Source organism: Mus pahari, chromosome 23 (assembly GCF_900095145.1).
Source record: "Mus pahari chromosome 23, PAHARI_EIJ_v1.1, whole genome shotgun sequence".
Taxonomy (NCBI): Eukaryota; Metazoa; Chordata; class Mammalia; order Rodentia; family Muridae; genus Mus; species Mus pahari.
The window spans coordinates 34,138,053-34,155,483 of NC_034612.1; positions in this window are offsets into that span (position 1 = coordinate 34,138,053).

Below are 17,431 nucleotides of genomic sequence, written 5' to 3' on the forward strand. Positions count from 1 at the left end.
CCTTCTCAGCCGGGTGATGGTGGTACACACTTTTAATCCCAGCATTAGGGAGGCAGAGACAGGCAGATTTCTGTGCATTTGAGGCCTGCCTGTTCTACAAAGAAAATTCCAAGGCAACCAAAGCTATAGAGAAACCCTGCCCCCCCCCAAAAAAAAAAAAGATTGTCCATGTGTTTTCTGGTGGAATTAGCTCTCAACAGTACCTGAACCACCAGCTGATCATGTTACATTTACAGTCAGAAGCAGAGATCAGCAAATAAACAGCCTAGGGAATGTAATCACCCACTGTGGGCAGGTCTTCCCATATCAACATAATCAAGATAATACACACACACACACACACACACACACACACACACCACAACTACTTCAGGTCAACCTAATCTCTAGAAAATCCGTCATTTAGACTCTCAGGTGATTTTTATATTATGCCAAGTTGACAAGTAAAACTAATTACCATCATAGAGAGTTATTAATATAGAGTCACAGACATAGGCAGCCATGATGCTGAGGCCCTAAAGTGAGAGAACAAGCTTTTAGGTCCAAGGAGGGGCTTCGTTAGAAGACACAACTATCACAGAGTCTTAACTGGAAAGAGTCTTTAAATTCTTTCAGAGCCAAGAGATTAGGCATTGTGTTATAGATAATGCTATGGGGTCCCCAAAAGGAAGAGACAGACTCGTTGGTTCTCACAATACTTTGAGAGTTATAATATATTGTAGGGAAAGTGGTGTGGCCTTTTTGTTTTTTAAATTTCATTTGTGTACTTTGGTTTCTTGACTGCATGGATGTCTGTGTGAGGGTGTCAGATCCCCTGGATCAGGAATTACAGACAGTTGTGAGCTACCATGTGGGTATTGGGCATTGAACCCTGGTCTTCTGGAAAAGCAGCCAGTGCTCTCAATCACTGAACCTTATCTCTAGGCCATGGTGGGGTCTTGAAAAGAGAGAGAGCCTCTAGTGCCAGAGAACAAAGGGAGATTTGTTTGTGACTCTTACAGGGTTTTTTTGGTTTTGTTTTGTTTTTATTGTTTGTTTGTCTTTTTTTTTGTTGTTGTTGTTGTTTTGTTTTGTTTTTCAAGACAGGGTTTCTCTGTATAGCCCTGGCTGTCCTGGAACTCACTTTGTAGACCAGGCTGGCCTTGAACTCAGAAATCCACCTGCCAAAAAAAAAAGAAAAGAAAAGAAAAGAAATACACCTGCCTCTGCCTCCCGCGTGCTTGGATTAAAGGCATGTGCCAGCACGCCCAGCTTGTTTGTTTGTTTTTGAGAAGGGAGTAGTATGTATGAATGTGTGGCCAAGTCTACATACTAGATGTCAGGCAGATGCTGACAATACAAAGTTATCTTGGTTCTGGGCAGTGGGGAACAGGGCAGGGCCACAAAGTTACAGCACATTTGCTTAAAGCTCTGTCTGGGAGTGGAAAGAGTAATGGGTGTGATGGGGACAGGCCTGGTTGCTTTGAAAGAGGGAGGCATCTATGACCTTAGCAGATTAGGGCCTAAATTCAATCCTGAACACCATCTATCCAGGAGGAGAGTGTCAGTTCACATCTACAATCCCAGCACTGAGATGCAAAGATAGGAAGGTCACAACTTCAAGGTTATCCTTGGCTATATAACAAATTTGAGGTTATCCTGGGATATATGACTGGGAGTCTCAAGAAAAGAAGGATGGGGCTGGAGAGATGGCTCAGCAGTTAAGAGCACTGACTGTTTTTCCAGAGGTCCTGCGTTCAATTCCCAGCAACCACATGGTGGCTCACAACCATTTGTAATGAGATCTGATGCCCTCTTCTGGTGTGTGTGAAGACAGCTACAGTGTACTCATATAAATATAAGTTTTTTTTTTTTTTTAAAAAAAAAAGAAAGAAAGAAAGAAAGAAAGAAAGAAAGAAAGAAAGAAAGAAAAAAGAAGGGTGGAAGGAAAGAGGAGAATCATTTAAAGGCATTCACATCTAATGACTAACTTCTTCCAACAACATCCCTTTTTTTTTTTTGGTTTTTCAAGACAGGGTTTCTCTGTATAGCCCTGGCTGTCCTGGAACTCACTCTGTAGACCAGGCTGGCCTCAAACTCAGAAATCCACCTGCCTCTTCCTCCCAAGTGCTGGGATTAAAGGCGTGTGCCACCACCACCCAGCAACATCCCATTTATCCCATTTTTTAACAGTCCACTTAGCTTTGAGCTCATGAGTGAATTCATCCATGCATACGGAAAACTAGGACAACAGCCTTCAGTTAGTGATGTCTTCATTACTTCAATTCACTCCACTAGTAATGTCTTTGGCTTGACTTTTGTAAATGCCTGGGGCTCTATACTCCAACCAGGGTCTAAGATGTCAAAATCTTTGCTCTGAATTAAATGGGTCTACTTGCCAATGTATTCATTGCTGTGACAAAAATACCTGAGAAGGGCAATTGAAGAAAGAAAGGATTTGGCCAGGCATGCTAGCACACACTGTTAATCCCAGCACTCCAGAGGCAGGCAGGTATCTAAGTTCAAGGCCAGCCTGCTCTACAAAGCAAGTTCCCACAGATCTGATGAAGGCCTAAATTTGAATCTTCAGTACCCACTTAATAGCTGAATGTGATGCATATGAAAGGTGATCCACTGGCTGAAAGTACATTTTGCTCTTTCAGAGGATCTAAGTTCAAAGTGTAGCACCCACATTGGGTGGCTCACAACTACCTGCACTCTAACTCCAGGGATCTGATGTCCTCTTCTGATCTTCTAAGACACTTCAACTTATCTATGCATACCCACACAGAGACATGCACACATCTACATAATCAAAGTAACAGTAAGATAAATCCTGTTTTAAATGTTATTATTTTATGTGAATGGGTGTTTTGCCCTCTGTATGTCTGCAGACCACATGTGCACAATGCTCTTAGGGGCCACATCCCCTAGGCATCAGATCTTCTGGGCCTGGAGTTACAGATGGCTCTAAGCCACCACATGGGTGCTGGGGATTGAACCCAGAAGATCACATGACTGCTGAAACATCTCTCCAGCTTCATGAAATAAATCTCTAAAGTAAAAATAAGGTAGAGGGCAATTGTGGAAGACACCTAACTTTGACTTTTAGTTTTCATGTGCTTAAGCATAGGCATGTGCACACATACACGCAGCAATGCATGTACGGAAAGATAGCTGTCAGCTGCACATAATGGCACACACTTGTAAATCCCAGCACTTGGGAGATTGAAACAGAATGGTCTTCAAGGCTCAGCCAAGCATCTGTAATTCCAGCTGAAGCAGGAATATTGCTTCACATTTTATGTCAGTCTGGGCTACAGTGAATCCTTCACCCCCCCCCAAAAAAAAAGATGATAATTTTTACCATCTCACTATGTAGAAGTTGGTCTCACATTTTCAATCTTCCTGCCTTAGCTTCCCAAGTGCTGGTATTATAAGTGTCTGCTACCACAGCCTGATACATTTATAACAAGACAAATCAAGACAAGCCTTAAAGTGTAAACATGATGACTGGAGTTCAGTTTGTCATCTTGGACCATGAGGACAGTGGCACACCTGAGGGATGGCAGAACAGGCATCCAGAAAGGACACCTGAGGTCTTTGTGCTACCAGCCTACCCAAAACTGCTCATCGAGGCTTTTAAGTGAGAAAAGATAGGCTTTCTTATTTAAGACAGTCTTATTTGGCAGGGATGGGGGTGGAGGGTGTTCCAAATCTTCACAGCTGAACTTAAGACTAACTGACATCAAGTAGTCTGGTGAATCAGTCTAAATTCTTAGTTGTAACCACAGAACTAATTTTAACTGGCTTGAGCAAAAGAAGAATGTGTTAAAGAGTACTGGGTAATATAAATCTCAAAAGGAGCTGGAGAATCTGGCTCAGAGTCTACTCAGAAAGAAGCAGATCTCAAAGCACATAAAAATTAGTTCAACAAAGCCACTGTCACTGAAGCAAATGGCAGACTGGCTAATTGTTTCTCTCTAGGCACTGGATGGAGTCCTAGCCAACCTCTTTCAATCTGGACATGCCTGGCACTAACTTTTCTTTCTCTCAGCCTCCAGTTGCCACATAGCAAAATCCAAGCTGTGAGAGAGGTAGGAAAGATCATCCCTAACTGAAAGAGAGCCAGAGAAATGATCCCTAGCTGCAAGGGAGGCAGAGAAATGGTCCCTAGCTGCAAGGGAGACAGAGAAATGGTCCCTTGCTCAAGGCAGGCAAGGAAAATGAGTCTTAGCTGCAAAGGTGCAGGGAAATATCATCATCAGGCTTCTGTGATGTTATTGGATAGGCAGAAAAAATGACCATTGCCTACTATGTGTACCCCAGCCTTCCTAACAGTTTTCCAAGCCAGAATCCCAGACGGTTGTTTGTTGGATGGAGGTTCTGATTTCTCTTTGTATAGAGGACATCCTTGATAGATTGTGGCCGAAATTATGACTTAATCAGCTACACTCTGTATGCTTTATATTGCTTATTACTTTGGATTTAATGTATCTATGTAGTGCCTCTTGCCACTTACCACTCCATTCTAACATGCGGTGACTGTTCCTGACCCAGCAAAAACTGTTCCATATAACTCTCCCCCTAAATTAGTTATTATTATTATTATTATTATTATTATTATTATCTATCACCAAGAGGATAAGTTAAGCAGCTATACCCAACTTTCAAGGCCAGGTCAAAAGAACTGGCTTTCTCATAACAGAGTGTGGATTTAATATAGTTTCCTCATCTATAAAGTTAAGGTTTTGGCAGGATGCAATGGCATATAGCTGTAATTTTAACTCTGGTGAGGCTGAGACAAGAAGATGGCAAGTTGAAGGCCAGTCTGGACTACATGGTAAATTCTAGACCAGTCTGAGTGATATAAGTGGAACACTGTCACAAAACAAAGCAAGTGGAAAACAGCCAGTGAAGACTTAGGAGTCAATGGTTTCTGATGACTGATTCATACTGAGGCACCAGGGTTTGATGCTGCTGTTTTCTATTAAATAACATTTATTTACTTATTGATTGATGGATTAATTGATTGATTGTGTGTGTGTGTGTGTGTGTGTGTGTGTGTGTGTGTAGGTTAGAGGATGACTTTTGGAAATTGATTATATCCTTCTACCATGTGAGTCCTAGGGACGGAATTCAGATTGTTGGGCTTGATTGCCCACCGAGTCATCTTGCCCACCCTTGTTGTGTTTTTAAGTTTTCTAGAGGTACTTCCTAGAAGCAGATTTTATTGCCAAGAGTTAGGAGTCCTTGGACTTTTCTATATAGCCTAGTTTCCATTGTTAAAATGTGTGCTTGGAACTGGAGAGAGAGAGAGAACTCAGTTGGGAAAGTGCAGGCCTTTCAAGTGCTAGACTATGAGTTTGATTCCTAGATCTCATGTAAAAAGACCTGGGTGTAGTGGTCATGCCTGTCATGGCCTGGGAGGTACAGACATAGGGATCCCAGCACCTTACTGGTCAGCCAGTTTAGCCACTTTTGAGAGTGCCAGGCTACTGAGAGACCTTATCTCAAAAAAAACAAAAACAAAAACAAACAAACAAAAAAAAGAGTAGCCATGGCATGGTGGCACATGCCTTTAGTTCTAGCACTTGGGAGGCAGAGGCAGGCAGATTTCTGAGTTCGAGGCCAGGCTGGTCTACAGAGTGAGTTCCAGGACAGCCAGGGCTATACAGAGAAACCCTGTCTCGAAAAAACTAAAAAAAAAAACAAGGTGAGGGCCAGGACTATAAGTCAGTGACTGAGCACTTGCCAAGCCTGTGTGAAGTCCTAGGTTCAGTTCCCAACATTATCCACAAAAGAAGAGGAGGAGGGAGGAGGAGGAGGAAGAGGAAGGGGAGGAGGAGGAATAGAAGGAGAAGGAGGAGAAGAGGGACGAGATGGAAGAGAGGGAAGAAGAGCAAAAGGAAGAAGAGGAAGCCATTGAGGTTGTCTCAGACATATTTTTATGACCGGGTGTGATGACACATGCACATGGGAGGCTGGGATAAAAAAAAATTGTTATGAGTTAAAGCCAGCCTGGGCTATAATATGAATTCAAGGTCAGCCTAAACTAACAGTAAAACTGTCTCAAAAAAGAGAAACCCTGTCTCAAACAACAACAAAACAACAACAACAACAACAAAACTGTCTCAAACAAACAAACAAACAAAGGAAAAATAAAAAATAAAAATACAAAACCAAGGTGAACGGCTCTCAAGGGATAACACCCAAGGCTACCCTCTGGTCACTACACACATAAAAACACATGAACATGCACCGCACATACATGTGTAGCTACATGACCATGTACTCTCTCACATGTACACATTTACCTGCAGGTACATGGTTCTGGTTTGGATTCTTTTGCTATGATAATTCACACATGGATGCTTATAGAAGAATGCTATGCAAGAGCCAACAGGGAAAAATGCTATAAAGGTCCACGGATAGATGAATGGATAGATAAAACATGCCATGCATATCTGATGACTATTATTCAGCCTTGGAAGGACTGAGGTTAACAAGGTGTTGGGTCTCATGTCTGTAATCCCAGTGTAGGGGAGGGCAAAGCAGAAGGTTTGCTTTGAGTGTGAAGCCAGTCTAGTCTATAGACCAAGATCCTGTTTTGACGGGTGAGGGAGCTGTTTCAGTTGATGTTCTATTGCTGTGAAGAGATGTCATGACCAGAGCAAAGCGTTGAACTGGGGACTTGCTTATGGTTTCGGAGGGTTAGTGTATTATAATTATGATAGGGAACATGGTAGCACCAGGGGAGACAGTGCTGGAGAAGAAGCAAAGAGCTCTCCATCCTCATCTGTAGGCAGCAGGCTGAGAGAGACTCACTGCCTGCCTCGTGCTTTGGAAACCACAAAGCCTGTGCTCAGCAACACACCCGCTCAAACAGGGCCACACCTCCTAGCCCTTCCCAAAGAGTTCTCAAAGGGAAACTGAGCATGCAAATGCATGACACTATGGGGCCATTCTCATTCAAGCCACCACAGGCTATGGGAGGGGGTGCAAAGCTTTTTGAAAGCCTGAGTTTGATCTCCAGAACTTGCATCAAAACCAAATTAACAAAATAATAATAATTAATAATAATAAACTAAAAATTTAAAAAATTTAAAAAAATTAAAACTAAATACACACATCTGTGTCACCCTAGCAGTCCTATGGAGAGATGCTAGGTGGAGACAGAATACTCTAATCTGCAGTCTACAGAGCTGCAAAAACTACAAGAAAGACCCTCAGCGAGGTGAAGGGTGAGATGCAAACCGGGTCCTCAGGGCATACATGTATGTGTGCAAGCACACAGACACACATATACGCACACCCACAGCCTCCACACACACCCTCATACACAGACATGCACACAACTTTTTTTGGTTTTTCGAGATAGGGTTTCTCTCTGTAGCCCTGGCTGTCCCGGAACTCACTTTGTAGACCAGGCTGGCCTCGAACTCAGAAATCTGCCTGCCTCTGCCTCCCGAGTGCTGGGATTAAAGGCGAGCACCACGAAGCCCGGCTCAAGGCACACAATTTTGAAGAATGATCCTGTCTTAAACAAAACAAATGAGGTTCAAATGATGTAACAACAGCAACAACAACGTGTTTGCTCATAGCCCTCATGTTTTCTAAGGTTCTGTTGGATCTTTTTAGGAGGCTTCAAGCCAAGTGACACATTGCCCAAACATCTCATCTCTTCAGCAATTCACTGATAATTATAATCGATACAGAGAAAAATAACAAACTCTGTCCCTGACTCTTCTGCTATGAAAGAGCTGCTGCCTGCTCTATGGATGTGAGCAAGCTGTCCAATTAGCTCTGGAGTCCTAGATTTCCCCACCCCCACCCTCCAGCTGTTGTCCCTGACTTGTTAGGTACTCCAGAATTATGTAGATGTATTCTCCCTCCTCCCCTACCTCCTCTTTTCCTCCTTTTTTCCCTTCTCTTTCCCTTCTTCCCACCTCCCCTCCCTCCTCCTCCCTCCTTGTCCCTCCGTCCTCCTGTTTTTCCTTCCTTTCCCTTCTCTACCTCTTCTCTTCTTCCTTCTCTTCCTGCCCCTTTTCTCCCTTCCTTCCCTCCTTCCCTTCTCTCTCCCTCCATCCTCCTTCCTCTCCTCCCTCCTTCCTTATTTCTTCCTTTCTTCCCTCCATCCGCTCCTACCCGCTTGCTTTCTTCCTCCATCTCTTCCTCTTTCATTCATTTTCTCTTTCATGGTGTCGGTAATCAACTGAAAGGTATCGTTCATGCTAGGTGGGTGCTCTATGGTTTGCTTGTTTCCCTTTCTTTCTTTCTTTCTTTCTTTCTTTCTTTCTTTCTTTCTTTCTTTCTTTCTTTCTTTCTTTCTTTCTTTCTTTTTTTTTCCAGATGGGAGTATAGCCCAAGCTGGCTTGCCCTTGAATGTGTAACCCTCTTGCTCCAGCCTCCAAGCTTCTGGCATTTCAAGTGTGTGCCACTGAGATCACCTAGACTCCTGATCTCCAAAGAAGCCACCCCTGTGGTAGCTGCTGATCCCTTGAGACAGGCTTACACGCACCCACGGAGACTAGAATAAAAATAGAACACATAGAATCTCTCTTCTGGGCATCTATCTGTCCCTTGTTCAGAAACAGGATTGAAATGATGGAGCCGAGATGCTTTGAATGAGGAGCAAACGCTCACAATCCTTCAAGAGACAGTTCCAGTGGAACGCAGCTAGCCATTCCCACCAAAAATAAAGCACCCCTGCCTCCCTCGGCCGATTCAATTATCTCTCTAAAAATGGCACTTTATTTTTTTTTTTTAACACTTCCCAACAGGCAGCAGATCTAGCAAGTGAGTTCTTGTGAACAGCAGTGAATAATCAGGCAATTGGGGCCAAGATGTGAAAGAAAAACATGGCCTGGCTCGGCCACGAATAGAGATGGCAAAAATGAATAATACTGCTTTGGTGCCATCTGGATTGGTTTTTTGTGATCAAAAGCATACTTTTAAGAATCTGAGCTTTCTAGTCCTGACAGCATGTTGGTGACAGAGCCTCTGTTCTTGCAGGGGGAGGGGAGATTAAAAGACAGATCTCCTCTGTAAAGTCAACCGGCTTAAAAAACCACACTGATGGGGCTAGAGAGGTTCTTTCCTCAGGAAAGGACCGGTCTTGCTTTTGCAGAGGACCCCTGTTCAGTCCTTAGCACCCACGGCAGGCAGCTCTCAGGAGCCTAAAGCTCCAGGGGATCTGACACCCTCTTCTGGATTTGATGCGTATCTGCACTCATGTGCCTGCACACGCGCGCGCGCGCGCACACACACACACACACACACACACACACACACACTTAATTAAAAATAAAATAGGGAAAACCAAAGGAGGGAACTCAAGTGAGCGGTGGCCATGGTGGAAGGAACTGAGATGAAGACAGCTCAGAATCTGTCCTGCGTGAATAGAAAAATCTCTGAGTTCACCTATGAGCAGTTCCAGAAGCTAAGAAAGCTCTTCGAGACAGACTCGAACCCTAAGGAGGGAACTCTGCAGGCCTTGGCTGAGAGACTCAAACTGACCAAAGGAGCCATCGACTACGGGCTCTTCACGCAGTGTCAAAGTGAGATGGGGAGTAAGCGGTTTCCTAAGGGCTACAGGAGTTGGAGAATGCGCTGCCCCCACTGTACACCAAGAGGGACCACCAGGCAGAAAAACTCCAAGGAGTCCTCTCAAAATGACCCCGGACGCCCTGAAATATTGGAAGCCTTGGAGAGTCTCACATTCTCTCCTGAGTACCAAAGCAGAGACGGCTCGTCGCAGGATTTCTGATTGCCTAGCATATCTAGCAGATGCTCTGTTTGTTGATGCTTTTCCAAATTCCTTGTTGGGGCAGGGGACGTTGGGTCTTTTTTCTTTTTTGTCTTTTTTTGAGACAGGGTTTCTCTGTATAGCCCTGGCTGTCCTGAACTCACTTTGTAGACCAGGCTGGCCTCGAACTCAGAAATCCACCTGCCTCTGCCTCCCGAGTGCTGGGATTGAAGGAGCACGCCACCACACCCGGCAGGGACGTTGGGTCCTATGTCTATTGATGATACATTAATAATAAACCTAGCTATTCCCATTCCCCCCCCCAAAAAAAAGGTCATAAAATACACTTCCACAGCTGGGCGGTGGTGGCGCACGCCTTTAATCTCAGCACTTGGGAGGCAGAGGCAGGTGGNTTTCTGAGTTGGAGGCCAGCCTGGTCTACAAAGTGAGTTCAGGACAGCCAGTACTATATGGAGAAACCCTGTCTTGAAAAACCAAAATAGATAGATAGATAGATAGATAGATAGATAGAGATAGATAGATAGATAGATAGATACAGGTTTATTAATAAAAGAATGAAAAAAATATAGTCAAAATAGAACAGAAACACCCATAGTCCTACTGTTTAGGAAAAGAACCAAACCAAACCAAACCCAGCTTTGAGAACTGCCTTCCAGTCCTCATGAATATGCATGACATGGACATGAATATGCATATGCGTATGGGCTCATGCTGCATTTTACTTAGCATGGTAAGGCGTTTTCTCTTGTCGACATAGTCCTTCCTTGTCTGGTCATGGGTCATATCTACATGAGTCTTCTTTTCTGTGTTGTGAGGGTTTGTTTGCGGGCCCTCTGTAGCCTACACTAACCTTGAGTTTGCTAAGTAGCTGAGGCTAGCCTTGAACTTTGCAATCTTCCTGTTCCCACCTCCTGAGCGCTGGGATGACAGGTGTGGGCCACCGTGTTCAGTTTATGTTCACCATTTTTCAACTGTTGCAGTAGAGGAATGTCACAGGTGTGTGCCTGTGTTTTACATGTGTGTGTGAACAAGAGCCAGAGGCAGTTGTTGAGAGTCTTCCTCAATTGCTGTCTACCTAAGTTTTTTTTTTTTAATGTGTGTATAAATGTTTAAATGTATTGGAAGATTTTAACTGTGTGTTTAACATTTAAATGTATTTTTAGCCATTTTAAAGCCTGCATGTATATATGTGTATATCAAGCATGCCTGATGCCCCTTGACCACAGCAACTCTTACAAAGGATAACATCTACTTGGGGCTGGCTTACAGTTCAGAGGTTCAGTCCATTATCATCGTGGTGGGAAGCCTGGCAGTGTGCAGGTAGCATGGAGGCCTTAAAGCCTGCCCCCACGGTGACACACTTCCTCCAACAAAACCACACCCACTCCAAAAAGGCCACTAACCTTTTAGTGGCACCTCCTAATTCTGCCACTACCCATTGGCCAGGCATTCAAACAGGTGAAACTATGGAGACCAAACCTGTTTGTTTGGCTTTGCAGTGAGGTGTATATTTTCCTTAGCAAAGCAGACCTGGCCTCCAGGTCCTCCCAGCATCCCTCAGTCCCTACCTGGCTTACCCTGCCTCCAACCCTGAACCTTCCAGCCCAGGAGCTGGGCTGCCCTTCCCCCAGAGGTTCCTCCCTATAAAATCCAGACATTTTTGGTCTCTCCTGCTCTCTCCTCCTCTTCCTTCTCCTCCTCCTCCTCCTCCTCCACCTCTTCCTCTTCCTCCTCTTCTCCCTCTCTTCCTCCCCTTCTCTCTGTGCATGTGCTTTCTCTTTCTCTTCCCCTTCCCCTCCTCTCTCCATGGATACTCCTCTGGCTTCAATCCTTGGGGCCAGTGAATTCATCTCAGAGCGGCTTCCCAGTAAACCTGCCTTTAATATAACCTAATTTGTCTTGAAATGTCTCATTTCACCAGTGGTGGAGAAATAACCTATCAGTGTTCAAACCACCATAGCTTTCACCCCCTGGAACTATAGTTACTGATGGGTGTGACCTGTCCTGTGTGTGCAAGTCCTCTTAACTGCAGTGACATCTCTCCAGCCCTCCCTTACGCTTAGGTTGTGACACAGGGTCTCTCAGTGGGACCTGGAGCTTACTGAATAGTCCTAGACTGCCTGGCCAGAAAGCCCCCGGGATCTTCTTGTTTCTGTCTCCTGGTGCTGAAGTGACAGACCATGTGCACTGCCACACCTGGTTTTAACCTGGGTACTGGGAATCCGAGCTCAGGTCTGAATGCTTATGCAGCAAACTCCTTATCCACTGGCCTATCTTCCCAGCCCACAAAAGGTCATTCTTTTTTTGTTTGTTTGCTTTATTATATGTAAGTACACTGTAGCTGTATTCAGACACTCCAGAAGAGGGTGTCAGATCTTGTTACGGATGGTTGTGAGCCACCATGTGGTTGCTGGGATTTGAACTCCGGACCTTTGGAAGAGCAGTCGGGTGCTCTTACCCACTGAGCCATCTCACCAGCCCTGTTTGTTTGTTTTTCAAGACAGGGTTTCTCTGTATAGCCCTGGCTGTCCTGGAACTCACTTTGTAGACCAGGCTGGCCTTGAACTCAGAAATCTGCCTGCCTCTGCCTCCCGAGTGCTGGGATTAAAGGCGTGTGCCGCCATGCCCAGCTGAAAGGTCATTCTTAAAGGAATTTGGGAACAGTGAGTGGGTTGCAACTCTACCACTTTATTTGTCACCTGACACCTTCATGGACAGCAAATGGGAAGAAATGAAATGTGAATCTGGCTAAGTTTAGCTTCTGGTGTTCCGGTCATCTTTGCCCAGTCTATCCTCAAAGTCTCAACCAGCCTGCCTGGGTACACCGAGCTCTAACTTCACCAGGAGTGGTGAGCAGGTTGGGCAGAGATGATCCTTGCCCCTGCGCCAGGCAGAAACAGTGTAGGGAGACAGCCAGATGGCTCAAAGCTTAAGTGATGTCACCGGTAGAAGGTCAGCCTCCCCAGGAGTCCTCCCTATATGTCAGACACTGACCTAAAAGACGTCACTCTCTAAGATGATTCCCTAGTCCCTGCATCTAGAAAATGGGCACAGCTCCAACCTCGGAGGGTTTCTTCTGTCGAGTGACAAGTGACGACAACATAACATGCTTGCGAGGCTCCTGGAGCATCCTAAGAAGAATACAGACTTATGTGGGGAATCCAAAAGGTTCCAACCCAACGTGGTGTGGCAGGTCAAACCTTCGATCCCGGTACTCGGGAGGTGGAGACTGGTGGACACACTGGGCTACATAATGAGACTCTGTCTCAAAAACAAACAAAGGCTAGAACCCAGAGGGGAGGAAATCCTGCCTGCGCTCTGTGATAGAGCCCTTGCCTAGAATCCCCCAGAGCGAGGCTGAGGGGTCTGGCTGAAAGATAAAGCTAATGTCTAGCCGGCTACAAGGCTCAGGTTTTCATCCCTGCCCTCCTCCTGCACTGATGAGAAAACCGAAGCAAAGCACCTTTTTCTTAATAAGAAGAAATAGCCACACCTCCTTGTGCTATTAAATAATAAGTCCATTGAAAGTCCATTACAGAAAGAACCACACATTCCGGCCCAGCCAGTTAGCAGATGCAGGAACTACCATAATAAATACCTTTGGACACAAACAGGTGGGGCCATGGGAGGTACAGGAAGTCACCTTGGACTTCCTTTATCCTAAAGTCACCTTTAGCCCCAACCACAAGGAATGGGGGCTGCTGATGAGACACAGCTTCCTGTTGGGCTCTGAGCGCCCCCCCCCCCCCCATGAAAAAGGAACCACAGGCAAGCTCGGACTGTGGCTGCGAGGCTATTGTAGTTTATTTGAGCTTTGACTCCAGCAGGCAGGTCACAGGCGTGTCATTTCCTCACTTCTTCAGGCAGACCACTCTGTGTTGTGAGAAAGATAGAACATCTTTCCTTTCCTGAGACATCCCACTCCACCCTCAAAGTTCATAGGCTTCCTCGAGACCACCATGGGGATTCTTGGGTGAGAGAGGGTGGCATTGTAGGGCAACCAGAGGATCAAGTGTTCCGCTGAGTGTGACTGTGAATGCTGGCAATCCCTGGGGGGGGTGGGGGGGTGAGGGTAAGGGGGGTAGTGGGGGGGTGGGGGGGTAGTGGGGGGGGTGGAGAATGTCCTGTGTGAAGGACATTCAGCAGCAAGACCCTGTTAAATGTCTCAAAAATGAAAAAAGGACACTCAAATGAACCCTCGTCAGGGGATTCCAGGCAAGCGCTTTCCCTCAGAGTCACGCACCTAGCTTCTTATTAGTGGATTCAAGGCAAGGGTTCTGTCCTACCACTGAAGTACAGCTCCATTTCCTCACTGGGGGACACTATTACTGGGGTTCAGGAGTTGCCCCACAAACCCCACAAACACCAATCTCAGTCAGACAGGGATGGTTTATTGAACACACACCTAAAGACTGATGGACCAGGGCAATGGCTCAGGCTCGAGGGTTCAAAGCTCTGTTCACTGGGCATTTCACTTATAAAAGTGAAAACTGCAAAAGCCACAGTGAGCTCATTCACAGATGCTCGAAATGCTGCCTGGTGGTTTTAGCCCTGACTCAAGCCACTTGATATAACAGCTCATATTGACCTCTAATTTGATGGGTCCTATGAGAAGCTTATAGTTGTAGAATGTCTTAAGATTAACAAAGCTGGGGGCTAGAGAGATGGCTCAGCGGCTAAGAGCACTGACTGCTCTTCCGAAGGTCCTGAGTTCAAATCCCAGCAACTGCATGGTGGCTCACGACCACCCATAATGAGATCTGACGCCCTCTTCTGGTGTGTCTGAAGACAACTACAGTGTGCTTAGATATAATAATAAATAAATCTTTGGGTTGAAGCGAGTGGGGACGGAGTGAGCAGAGGTCCTGTATTCAATTCCCAGCAACCACATGAAGGCTCACAACCATCTGTACAACTACAGTGTACTCATATACATAAAATAAATAAATCTTGCCGGGCGTGGTGGCACACGCCTTTAATCCCAGCACTTGGGAGGCAGAGGCAGGTGGATTTCTGAGTTTGAGGCCAGCCTGGTCTACAGAGTTCCAGGATAGCCAGGGCTATACAGAGAAACCCCGTCTGGAAAAAACAAAAAACAAACAAACAAACAAAAAACCCAAAAATAAATAAATAAATCTTTAAAAAAAATTAACAGACCTCAGACTATAAAGAACCTAACAAAGTATGTGCTCAGTATGACCCTGCTCTGAGTCAAGTTATTTTTCTTTGTCAGTGACTGGCAGACATATTACAGCAACAACATGGAATAGCTGGTGGGCATGAGACAAAATGGCTGCAGCCATGCTAGACGGGCTGCCTCCACACTATGAAAGCGTTCTGCATGCTCGCACCCCCTTACTGAGGATTCTAGACAAGTCTTCTACCACTAAACCATACCCTAGTACATGAATGGTCCTTTTCCTGTCCCTCATATATCCCAGGATGTGTTTGTTTTGTTAGGAGGTCACCCGAGTACCTTGTCTCAAATTCTCTAGGCGTGGACCACATAAGACTCTAGATCCTGTCTCTCTAGGGCTTGCTTTGCTTGTAGGTTCAGTTCCCACTTCCGGAAATTCCTTCTGGTCCAGGGCTGGGCCGGAGCCAGAGGGTGACACAACAGGTACTGAGTGGCGGTGGCGGCATGAGCCTTGCCCCATCTGCCTACACGTCAGCTTGCATCTGCCCTTACCAGTCTGACACAGTTGTCTCCTTGCCTCTGCGGGAACCAACACAGCAGGAGATGACACCCAGTGACAGCCTGGTTTTATGGGCTTGGGGCAAAGGCCCTGTGACTGACTGGTGGGTTGGGTTTCCCAGGTGGCCTGTGCTCTGCCTGTCTTAGAGTAATGTCATCATAAGTAGGGACCTTATCTTTTTCACCTCGCTGTCTGGAACATGCCTAACACACGGCAACCACGCAAGGGGTTGGTTGAATGATTGTGGAATGAATGGGAAAAAGCCAACACAACTTTGCAAGAAAAGCCCGTGACCCAAAGAAACTAACAATTCAAACAGGGACCCTGGAGGCTTCAGGGGATCTTAGAAAAGGCAGGGCTCCCAGAGTATACTTGAGCCCTGGGTCTGAAAGTGGAAATAGTACCCTTAAGTCCAGTGGGGATCAGTGGAAAGAGCCAGGGCCTGACTCTACATCACCCCAAGTCATTCCAAGCCTCATCTCTGGACCAGACTCAGTGCCTGACTGCCTACCCTCCCTGGCCCACTACATATCCAAGCATCTTACACCACATCTTCCTTTTCCCCATCAAAATGTATCTGCTCTGGGTCGACCTGGCAAAGAATCACAGTCCCCACTTTGACATAACCACAGACAAAAATTATTAAGACCTGCACATAGCCAGGCCTTGGTAGTACACACCTTTCATCCCAGTACATTGGAAGCAGAGACAGGGGCAGACAGATCTCTTGAGTTTGAAACCATCCTGGTCTACGGAGCGAGTTCCAGGACAGCCAGGGCTACACAGAGAAACCCTGTCTCAAAGAGTGGTGGGGGCCGGGCATAGGGGCGCATGCCTTTAATCCCAGCACTCAGGAGGCAGAGGCAGGAGGATTTCTGAGTTCAAGGCCAGTCTGGTCTAAAACGTGAGTTCCAGGACAGCCAGGGCTATACAGAGAAACCCTGTCTCGAAAAACCAAAAAAAAAAAAAAAAAAAAAATACAGACATGAAGCATGCAAGCCTTACACACATCTGGAGCTCTCTGTGTCTCCTCCCTTCTGTGTCTCCTCCCTTTGTTTCATCCATCTCTTGTCTATCTTTGGGATTGCTGCTTNGGGGGGGGGGGGCTTCAAACACAGCCTGGGATGGAATCCAAAGCATTCTCGCATCTATTCCACCAATCATCTCCAACTCTGGGAACCTTCCGCCAATAAATCTCTATGAGAGAGCGACCATAACGGCAGCTATACAGAGAAATACAGTATAAAAAAACAAAAAAAAAAAAAAAAAAAAAAAGAGTGGTGGGGGTGTGGGAGGCCTTACACACATCTGGAGCTCTCTGTGTCTCCTCCCTTCTGTGTCTCCTCCCTTTGTTTCATCCATCTCTTGTCTATCTTTGGGATTGCTGCTTAAATGTCACCTTCTCGGAGAAGCCTTCCGTGAGCACGAGGGAAGCTTGCCTTGCATGCATGTTCTTCCACACCTAGCACATAATAATAGTTCCTTCACAGGGTCCTTCATACACAGCTGTAGGACTTTGGTCCTCAGCCAGAGCATAAACTCCAAGAGAACAAGGGCTGAGCCTGTCTTGTCTATCATGGCTGTGCTGGTGACCAGTATCTTGTGAGGATGTACATGTAGCTGACAATTCAGAAATGTCCGAATGAGAAGGACATCAAGTGGGGTTGCTGTAGCCTTTCTCTGGAGAGCCTAGTCTGTTGCAGGTTGCACCCATGGGAAGGCGAGGCCCAGAATCTTTGCAGGAATTCAAAGTAGCTGAGAGATGTTTACAAGGCTCTCCAAGACTGCTGAGGTTGGACACAGGAGAGACAGGAATGGGGCTCAGGACATAATTAACACGCAAGGGAGCTGGGCAGTTGGAACACGCGTCTAAGTATGACACCTTGGACCATGGGGGCTACCTGAGCCCAGGCTGGGGGTACAAAGGGTCTGTGTGTCCCTTAGCCTTTGTAAGACCAAAATTATATTGTGGGGACTAAGGAGATGA